Source organism: Mixophyes fleayi, chromosome 2, assembly GCF_038048845.1.
Source record: "Mixophyes fleayi isolate aMixFle1 chromosome 2, aMixFle1.hap1, whole genome shotgun sequence".
NCBI classification, from domain to species: domain Eukaryota; kingdom Metazoa; phylum Chordata; class Amphibia; order Anura; family Limnodynastidae; genus Mixophyes; species Mixophyes fleayi.
In genome coordinates this window covers 261,278,547-261,287,310 of record NC_134403.1, presented here as the reverse complement: position 1 = coordinate 261,287,310, position 8,764 = coordinate 261,278,547, and positions in this window count along the sequence as shown.

Here is an 8,764-nt window from a genome sequence, read left to right as displayed (position 1 = left end):
GCACCCACCAATGGTTAAGAAGGATAGACCCAGGGATTTGCCCAGGGAGGGGAAAACACTGTGGAAATTAGACCACAGATATAAGGAGCCACTCCAGAGGGCGAGGAGATATTCATTCTGGTACTGAAAGCTGCAGGGTGGCTGGTTTTAGAGTTGCCATTTTCTAACAGTGAAATACATCTGCAGATCCACGGTTTGTCAAGTCCAGACAGCCAGGTGACTGTAACTCCTTAAGCTGGTGGGGTAAAGGACAGATAATGTGGTAAACCTGGCATTTTTTTACTCTGTGTATATATTAATCTAGCGATTGCTTTTGCTACAATAAATGTATTGTTTTACTTTTCAACTGCATTTGCCTGAGTAACTAATAAGAGTGTTAGAAGGTACTGGGTAGGATTCCCTGGCTTAGTAATGCACCCGTGGGTGGCCAGCCAGAGTGAAGTGGTTAAAATTGGGCCAGAAAACCTGGTATATTCACAACTTATATCAAGATCATCCTCACATAATATTAGTTCACCCCCTATGGATTCTAACTTTACAACGGTATTCCTCATACAATTTGTAGTTAATTTTGTTGAACACCAGCTTTTCTACATTTTTGGGAAGTTGTCTCCTTCGAATATCAAACAAGAGACCCACTAGGGGTTAATGGCGCACACCGGAGAGCACCAGGGTATAAGAACTAATATTAAAAAAATTGAAGGGGGGATAAGAGGGAGGAGAACTAATACTAACCAGACTTCCCAGCTGCTGCAGACCCGTGGAGAATTGCTAGCAGCCGTCAAAGGTAATCAAACACACAAAAAACAAAATTGGGGTTGCGCTGCTGGTAGTCTAAATAAATAAATAGATATAAAATAATATAAAAAAACCTAATAACATGGAGGTTCTCCTGAGAGTTGAAGAAAGGCACTCCACAGGTAATACAAATGGACATTTATTAGGCTAACAACAAAGGAATAGCATATTAAACATAGCACAAGAATAAAAAATAAATAATAAAATCACAATAAAACATTTTGAAACATCAGAATTGGACCTTCAGTACTGAGGTTACTGTATATTAATATCATTTATTTGTTAGGCGCCACAAGGTTTCCGCAGCGCCGCACATAGTACAAACAGTAGACAATACAGGGTATAACAGTACAGAACAATAAACAAAAGTACCAATACTTCAGAAACTCCAGGCAGATGCAATAGACACGGAGCAGAAGAACGGGTAAGGAGATAGGAGGGAAGAGGGCCCTGCTCATGCGAGCTTGCATCCTAAGGGAGGGTTAAACAGACCAGGCACAAGAAGAGCCAGTTTGAGGGAATGGGAGATAGGGGAGAATGAGCGGAGGAGATGGGGGTTAAGTGGATGGTTGGTAGGCTTTGAGAAAGAGGTGAGTTTTGAGTGTACGTTTGAAGGAGCACAGAGTAGGAGAGAGGCGGATGGAGCAAGGGAGGTCATTCCAGTGAAGGGGGGCTGCACGGGAAAAGTCCTGTATTCTGGAATGGGAAGAGGTGATCAGAGTGGAGGAGAGGAGGCGGTCATTGGCCGAGCGCAGGGAGCGGGCGAGAGTGTGAATGGAGAGGAGGTTCGAGATATAAGGGGCAGTAGAGTGGGAGAGAGCCTTGTAAGTGGTGGTGAGGAGTTTGAAAAGAATTCTGTAGGGGAAGGGGAGCCAGTGTAGGGCAAGGCAGAGAGGGGAGGCAGAGGAGGAGCGACGTGAGAGGTAGATGAGTCTTGCGGCCGCATTGAGTAAAGAGCGGAGGGGGGAGAGACGGGAGTGGGGGAGGCCAGTGAGGAGGAGGTTGCAGTATAGAAAACAACAACCGCAATCAGAAAAAAAATGTGTGGCCCTCAATCATTGAATCCAGTTCATATATATCTATAATGCACAGTGTTTATTTAGAACTGGAATCTTCAAAGATCTATTGAAGTTAATCTCCTGGTAAATAGACCGCCTCCATCAATTTAGCAAGATACAGTAACAAGATGTAAAACACTCAATCACCTGAATTTCAAAAGTCCGTCTGAGTCATGGAAGTACTTACACCGTTTGTTGGTCTTGTTTCACTTGTGTCCAAGTGTCCTCCCACCCAGGTGTAATATATATGTTCGACATTTACATGATCAACAGTTATATGGTAGGTACCCAAATATAGACAGTGTTGGAAAGTCGACAATAATGACATTGACATTATTATTTGGTAGACAGTTCAAATGCAGACAGTATTATTAGGTTGACAATAGTATCCCTAACCCCATAATACTGTCGACATGTGAATTGTTGACCTAATAATCCTGCCGACACCTAATTTTGTTGACTTTCTGAAAAACGACCAAATGAATGACTAGATGTCGACCGCATAGAATTTAATACAAGATAATAGACCAAGGCCTTAATGCAAAATAGTGGAAAAAGGAATTGTCCTTGGGCCAATGCACCTTCCCACCCATATGTTAAAAAGGACATGCATAGTTTAACAAACCAAGCACTTCAGTGACAGGGAATGACAATTTTGTGGCTGAAGTGCTTGATTTGTTTGGGCCCCCACAAAAGAGAACATATTAGTTGTTGGGATGATGAATTGGAGACTAGATAGGAATTGTAATAATTTACTAATGAACATCTGCCTAACAGTGGTCATCTTCCTCTATTTTGATAATGTCATCACCCTCATCATCATCCTCATCACTGATGTCAAGATCATCATCACCCGGTATAAGTTCATCCCCACTGGAATCTAGTGTTACAATGGTATTCCTCATACAATTTGTAGTTCATTTTGGTGAACACTAGTTTTTCTACATTTTTGGGAAGTTGTCTCCTTCAATGATCACTCAAAATGTTCCTGTCTGTGCTAAACACTCTTTCTAAGTACACACTGGAGGGTGGGCAGCTTAAGTACACCATAGCTAGTTTGTACAAAGGGCTCAATTTTTATTTAATTTGTTACAATACAAATGGTTTGAGTAGCTTGCATAAAACAGAAAGGATTCTCCAGTGTTCTGGAGTAAGGTAACATGTCCCCCCTCTCCCTATTTCACGACTTGATATGTAGGTTGTGATGGTTAGTTGCTGTTCCTCTAGCCCAGTGTTTCCCAAACCTGGTCCTTAGGGACCCCTAACAGTGCTTGTATTCCATATCTCTTTGCTAAAGCACAGGTGGATTCATTACTGAATTGAATACAGAAATTTAGAGACAGAGAATACCAAAGATACTGTAGTACTTTCAACAAAATAGTAATGGTATATCTTTCCCCTTAGCACCCTTATATATATGTGCGTACCAGAAAAAGTATTTATATATGTTTATCTGTCTTATGCTCCTTGCGGCTGCTGCAATGGAACCAATTGATAACCTAGATGCTGTGACCAATTCTCTCCATTGTCCACCAGGAACAAAAAGTAGTAGCACCATATAGTGTAGTAAATTCACATAAGTGTTTTATTGCACAGTAAATATATAAATTTTACACTTACAAAGAATGAAAAAATCAGTAGGTTATCTGAAATCCAGTAGTGGTCAATATTATGTCCTAATTAGTCCTGTAAATGTTATTCTTCACGACCTTCACACAAAAAGTCTGCTGAGGAATGCTCCACACGACCATCCAGGGTATAGGTTCAACTATGTATCAGATAAAAAGTACAAAAAAGGGATAAAAATAAAGAATAATAACTGGAACAGTTAGTGCACAGTATGTTAGATCACCTCAATGTGTTTCGTCACCTAGTGACTTTAGCAGGAGTAAAATTTCACCAGTTGAAAAATGTTGTAATTTATACCGATGCGGGCCGCCATCCTTGAGACCTGTGTATGTCAATTACTGATGTACCTCTTAAAGCTACAGCCCTGTGGATGAAGTAGTGCTGGAACCCCAAGGACCTAAACAGATAAGCTGATTATCTATATTGCGTTGGTAGGCACATATATAGGTTTTTGGGTGCACTATAAATGGTTTGATGGTCTGACTATATTGCACTAGTCTAATTTCCCTTTTCTTATCCTTTTGAGTACACAAACCTGTAGAAAACATATGCAGTTTCGAGTGGAACGATGAGGATTCATACTTTGATGAGCTTCTACAATACATATATCTGGTATGCTTAATATATACACCTTAGGTTTTCGGGATTATTGACCTGGAAATTCTACACTATCAGAGGCACCCTTATTACCTTCTTTTTTGTATCATATGTATATATGTATATATATATATATATATATATATATATATATATATATATAAATAAAATGCACTTATTTATTTATTTGCAAACTATAGAATTCCACTCTGAAGCTAAGTTGTACAACCAAATAAGGACAGTATCATCATTATCATCATTATCATTTATTTATTTATATAGCGCCAACATATTCCGTAGCGCTTTACAATTGGGAACAAACATAGTAAACTAATAAACAAACTGGGTAAAACAGACAAAGAGGTGAGAAGGCCCTGTTCGCAATCTTACAATCTATCAAACATATCAACAAGTCCATAGGTTCAGTGCACCTGTACACACCCTGCGTCCCTACTGTAGCACACGTGAAGTGGACAAAACTGTGTTGTATCATGAAATGTAAGCACATGTACATATATGTACATAATATCTACAAAGTCTCATTTATTTATTGGCGTGTTATGTACACATTTTTTTAATATTGTTTCATATATCTTTATGTGTATTTAATTTTCTTCTGCTACTGCCTTATTATAAATATATACACTAATGACTCCTGGACTACTAGCATTCCCATATCTTGCACCCTGCTGGAGATCACGTGTACAGTGTGTACAGTTGTGAACGGAGTTGCCAGAAGTACACTATAAACAAAACAGAAGCAAGAAATGAATGTCGGTGATGGTATTTCCTGTTTCTGGATGTATGTTTGTGTTTGCTGCGGTTCAGCCCTTTATTTAACTAATGTTTGCATATTGCTGCAGGGACGGAAGATATCTGTACAGTGTGTATGGCGTCAAGATGGTTTGAGACGATGGGTATGATATACAAAAATCACAGATCTGACAGTAAATCATTGTAAAATATGTATAGTGTGTACGCATGAATGGACATGCTGATTGGGACTTTCAGTCGTTGGTAAAATCGATAATGATATTGCATTGGGAGAATATTTCTGTAGTGTATATCCAGATTGACTGTCATAGTGGCGAATTGTTGCAAGTGAATTATAAAGCATCACCCCTTCAATAAGATGTGAAAATGAGATATATTTTCTGAGAAGTGATACAGGAATCAGACTAAACACTGCAACAAGCAATCAGCTATATTATTTGAATGCAATACTCTGTTACCATAAAACCATTAAATAATAAACATTTATGTTATTCTCATTGTGTAGACAAGGATTCTGAATGAAAGGTAAGGTTACATAACTGTTAAGGTGAAAAGTGTCCCCCATATTATATTTTGCTTGTTTTATTAGTTTTTCTATAAACAATGTATTGTGCCCACATGGGGGGCATTTGTGACGTATTTACCACTTTTCATTTTCCTTAGATGCTGAGTGAACCAGTTAGTGCTGTACACTTTATGTTAGGGAAGATGGGAGGGAGATGCAGGTGGTTGGAGGGAGGAGCTAACAGTGCACTCCATGGCCACACCCTCTCTAGTTGGAGAACACTTCTCTCAATAGATTCTTTACATTTATTAACTCCAAGCTGATGTGACCCTTAAACTGGCCCTGCCCGTAGCAGCCATACCCTCTGCAGCGGCATTAGTTCAAAAACTGCTGATACCATTTATGAATCATGCAAAAGTATCCATGGTCAGGAACCTAAAATAGATTAATTAATACTTTTAATTTAAGTTGTTTAGATAACACTAGATTAGCTGCAGTAACTTTCAATAGTGCTCAAAACAGAAAGACTGGTGTGGATATAAAAGAGTCTTCAACTGTAACCATTGCCTCGTGTCAAATTTGTGATAGGTTCCTAAATAGAGTTAATAGATTAGATAGATATGTATGTGTAAATGTTACTATTAGCTCCTTTACATAATGCAGCAATTTAGCTCTAGTGGCCCTTTCAGTCTAGTTGACACCATGGCAACAGCATTAGAACCTCAGTCATCATCACTGCATGGCAGGTGGTCAAGGTGTCGTCAGTTGTATATATTCAAACTGGCCGTGAGATCTGGTGGCAGACAGCTCACACATCACTGTGACTGGCGAACCTTGCGATTCATTGCTATACTGATCGATTTATTATCTGCGTATTGTATACTACATAACTTATTTTATACATACATTTATATATATATATATTTATTTAGATTTTATTACATTGTATTTGTATTTAGATCAGTTTTCTGTAGTATAACATTTATAAGAAATATTGTAGTTTCATTTACTTTAGTTGTTAAGTCTTTAGTCTTGTATAGCATTATGTACCTTCCTGATTTGCCCTTAATTTCTCAGTTAATAACCAATTTTAAACCACACTTTTTTTTTAAAAAAATTCTTTTACTTCGTTCTTCCCTGGGTGTAACGGAGTTGTGGAGAATGGAGAGGAGGTAAGTGCAATGGACCAATCACTACAAATTGTAGGTTATGGGAGGAGTAGTAGAAGGGGTCACGCTGGTAAGAGGCTAAAACCATGTTTCATTTGGAGGGGGATGTAAACTTAAAACATAGGGACAGATTTATAATTAGGGTAGGGCATGTCCTAGATCAACTTTAAATGTCAGTGTAATAATAAAGGTATCAAGTATTTGTGTGCTACATGAAATAACAGCCAGTATTTATCTGTGCAAAATAATAAACTAATTTGCACCCCTTGCATTTTAACATGGTTTTGCCAAGGTCCAAAGTCACTAAATTTTTGCTTTACTTTTCTTAATGAATCAGGCCCAATATCACTAACTGAGTGATAGATGTTTGGTATAGACAGATATAGATCAAATATTCTCCATAAAAATGTAAGTAAAAATAAAACATCCATCCATACACTCAGCCTATATGACCCTCAAAATACGTCCATATGCAAACATTATGTTTCATTTTGTTGTATAAAATATTTAAATAAGAGTGAAAGGAAGAAGCATAAACATTTATGGGGTAATTGTCTGACTTGCGGGTGGCTACAGAATTTCTTTCCAGCTGCAAAATTATTGGATATTTATGGGTTCTCAGGAGGTGGCAGTAATTGGTAGTTGCTGCTATACTTTCACTAGGACGTCTTTATAACCATCCAGATGCATTTGATGTTGGTATGTGCATTATATGCCCCAATACCCATGTGATATAAATATTTACATACAAAAATAACACATGAAATATTGAAAGTCTACCGCCCTCGCACTCTCATTAATCAGTTACAGCATTGATAAAACTGGAATTAGTACTTTGGAGGAAAATGTTAAAATTAAAGAAGGAGAAAGTTTTAAAGGTTTAGTAGCAGAATTGTGAAACTAAATTTTTACTCTTTTCCCCATGCTCATGTTATTCCAATTGTATCATCATCATCATCAACATTTAATTATATAGCGCCAGCAAATTCTGTAGCGCTTTACAATTGGAAACAAACATTGATAAAACAATACTGAGTAATACATACAGACAGAGAAGTAAGAGGGCTCTGCTTGCAAGATTACAATCTGTGGGACAATGGGAGTTTGAAACACAAGGGCATGTGCTACATCATATTGCGCATTGGACTAGCTAAAATGCAAAGGTAAAAAGTATTCAGTGGGCTGTGTGATCAGTCACACACAATGTTGGTCAGTGGGTTGTAGTCTTGTGTTAGCTGTGTATACCCATTTCTCATAATTAATTTAAAACATAAATGAGGATGGAATAAGTAGTATTCTGGGAGAACAATTAAAAAGTTAAAATTAAAAGAGAAGGCTCTAAAATGTTAGTAGTAGGATTTTAAAATGACATTTTTATTCTTCTCACCATGTGTATTTCCTTGGTGCAATCCTGCAATGTAGCTCCATGTCCAATTTACATCTGCAGTTCACAAAAGCAGCATGTGGCCCTCATGTGCTAAGTGAGGAGATAGGTGCAATTCTGCATAAGAACATTGAACTACAGGGTGCATTTATGGATGTTAAATCCCTTACCTTATAATTAATTTGTAAATAAGTATTCATTCATTATTACTTTATATAAAAGAAAAGGATTTATCATAACAGGACAACAGAAGACAACCAGAACCCTGCAGAGAGAAGAAAACTACATGGAGACCAGCGCCCACATTGCTCCACTGATCATTCTCCTAGCCTGGGACAAGTGGAGAAAGCATTTTACATATTGCTGAGTATGACTCATTGTTTTAACATGTATTAATATTTATTAACAAAACAAACATTTATTAGGACCATAATAGACACTTGGCAAACAGTAAGTTTGTATATGCACAATGCATCCACACTGATGCTATGGAACATGGGAAATCTGGCAGAAAAATGTAAGCAGTAGGACAAACACCGATAGTTATGTATTAATTTGCAAAAACTTCTAATTTTAAAGTGGGAAGTAGAACGTGTAGAACTATTAGCTTATCACACAATATCACCTTAGGCATTGACAGACGCTGTTTTTAAAATTCAAATGTGCCTCTAATGAGAATGCCCCATATTCAGGCTGCAGTACACAAGTCCCTCGATAAACCATGGTGTCCATTATCTGTATGCGCCATTCAGGGGATTTCAATGGGAAAATTCTGAGAATGCTTCAATATCTAATATCTTGTCTGTGGCAAATTGAGATTTTCGCTTCCAAATCACATTATATGTTTTAT